General features: G+C 36.7%; 1 non-coding gene across 1 annotated transcript; it reads left to right on the plus strand.

Annotated features, from left to right (window-relative positions):
- The first annotated feature begins 2,236 nt into the window (after positions 1-2,236).
- On the plus strand, positions 2,237-2,355 carry LOC128250042 (5S ribosomal RNA). The gene has a single exon (XR_008266162.1). It is a non-coding gene; the product is annotated as a 5S ribosomal RNA (ribosomal RNA).
- Positions 2,356-2,872: the final 517 nt, after the last annotated feature.

Consider the following 2,872-nt stretch of genomic DNA (forward strand, 5'->3'; position numbering starts at 1 on the left):
ACCTGAGGAGAAGGTAATGGCCTCTGTATTTTGAGATTTAAAAAGCATCAGTCAATGGAGAGTACAGTAATCCTTCGTCATATCTTCGTTCACCTACTGCGGTTTATTTTTTAAGCTTACGTCGATTCCTCCGTGGTGTTGTTTTGCATTTATAATAAAATAAATATATACAAATTATAAAACTAATAAAAAAAAATACAGTGCACTATTTGTTTCTACCTCGCGGATTTTCACCTACTGCAGGGGGTTTTGGAACGTAACATCCGCGATATTCGAGGGATTACTGTACTATGTTAATGTACTGAGGCAGTTACAAAAGGTTACTAAGACCAAATACCCAGGAAACTGACGAAAGTAGATTGGTTTCATCAGGACAATGCTCCGCTACACAAGCCCTTGGTTTGAATGGCTGCTCTGCTTGACTGTGGCTTTGAACTGATTGATCACCCTCCCTATTCTACTGATTTGTCGCCATCTAAATATCAGCCTTCCCCAACAGGGGATGACGTCATATTTGCTGTTGATGACTTTTTTACTAAGAAAGCTGCTTCTCCAATGGGGTAAAAGGACAGCAACACAGATGGAAGAAGTATGTAGACTATGTTGAAAAATAAGCGTCATTTTTCGCATTCTATGAGAGTATCTTAGTCAGTCGACGAAATTTTCAGCCAACCTTTGTATGTGTGTATGTGCGTGTGTGTATGAGTGTCTGTGTGCATGGGGCTGCGCGTGTGTATATCTGTATATATATATATATAGTGTAAGTTTTTGGCTGGCGGAGGATGATCACGTGATTAGGCTAATGAATTTTTGTAAGTTCGCCCCTACGTCCGTGCGTTAATGTCATTTAACAACATTTTCTGTGCCGCAAGTTAAGGCCGGCGCGGTTGCGACATAGATTCATTCTGTTACTTGATATCCACATGTACCACAGATTATTAAGGCCTAGCAAAAATCCTCAGTGGATTCGCATTGAACTTAACTAATTTTAGCCAGGACCCCAAGTTCCCTTCTTCTCTACATAAAAGTAAAAGCTAACGACCTAAACTTTTGGCACAATCATGACTGTCTCTAGTGCAATACTAATTTTCTCGTATGATATTATTTAGTGGATAACAAAATTGTATGCCTTCATACATACATACAGATCATGATTATTCAGTCACTGGACTACATACAAACAACTTCTGTCCACTCTACCACTTAACAAATTAAATTTAGAAAGCCTTGGTCACGTGGGACTGACGTTCACTCAACCGTATCAGCCGTAACTGTTGAAGTAAAAACTGTTGTCACATGACATTGACACACGGACGTAGCAGAACAGTTACGAAAATTTCTAAATCTAATCGCGTGATTATCTGCAACACTTGACAGATTAAATTTAGAGACCCTTGATTGCTTGGAACTATCGCTAGACACGTTCATTCAACAGTGTCGGCTTTAACTTACTACGCAAAAAATACTGTCACATGATATTAAAGTACAGATGCAACGAAGAGCTTGCAAAACTTCTAAATTTAATCACGTGATCGTCCTCAGCCAAGCAAATTGTATCCTACACAGATACTAATTTGAGCCAAAACAAGAAAAATTTTGAGCCCCAGTCATAAGGAAGACAGTTGCGACATAGCCCCACGTCTTTCTATCTCACTTAACTTTTGAAAATCAAAAAAGAATCATGAAGCCGGTTAGGCCTTTAAAAATAAACCATCTAAAAGACTCCTGATGCATTTTCGATTTCTTTTTCCTATATTTCTACCAGTATGGAATAAAATAACTTTGTTCATATATATATATATATATATATATATATACACGCGCGCACACACACACATATATATATATATATATTTAAGCATAGGCATACACGCGAAAAGACCAGTAAGTTCAGAGACTCACCCTCCCATGTATATATGCACAGTTCATATCAATATCTACATACAACTCTCATACACACACACGATTAACTTCAAGTACTTTGCGGTATTTTTCCGATTCTTTAGGTTCTGGGTTCAAACCTCGCCGGGTCCGAAGTTAATAAAATGAAGTACTAGTGAAATACTGAGGTCAACTATATCGACGAAACTCCTCGCCCAGCCTTGTGACTTTAATTACAAACAATTATCATTTAATATTGTTTACATTTTATATTTCCATCTATATTTTGTTGATAGCCAGTATCTAATGTCTATTGTATTATAGTGTTTTTCTAGTGTTCGGATTTTCATGTAACGCTTACGGCCATATCACGCTGAGAGCACCGGTTCTCGTCCGATCACCGAAGTTAAGCAACGTCGAGCCTAGTGAGTATTTAGATGGGTGACCGCTTGGGAAACCTAGGTGCTGTAAGCGTCCCACACTTTTTAGCCCCTGGTGGGTAATAAAGAGATCTGATTTTCATGTAACTGTGATATTAATTCATAAACGATATTTTTGTTTTCATGCGTTATTCAAACATCATTCCACAAATGGTACAAAGTTCACAATTGGAAATTGTATATATGTATATATGTATAACAAATAGGCTAATTTTCTGGTTACTGCACTTGCTATATTATCACCATCAGACTATACAATTCTTCTTAATTTGTATTGACTTATATTTACCATCTTGCATCTTTGTGAATTTGCTATTGTCATAAATGAATAACTCCTAGACTACAACGCAAATTGATGATTCATTGGCGACATACACATTTAATAGCATCGAGTTGTTTTAACCTGTATCAGGTGCTTTTATCTAAGTCACATAAGGAAAGATTTGTGAATACCACAATATTTTTTAGTAGTACTGAGCGTTAAAATTTATTAAAAACTGTAAAAATTAAGTCCTAAATGTTGAAAAAACAAACTCAGATTATCCACTTAT

Source organism: Octopus bimaculoides, chromosome 1 (assembly GCF_046866305.1).
Source record: "Octopus bimaculoides isolate indiv1 chromosome 1, ASM4686630v1, whole genome shotgun sequence".
NCBI lineage: Eukaryota > Metazoa > Mollusca > Cephalopoda > Octopoda > Octopodidae > Octopus > Octopus bimaculoides.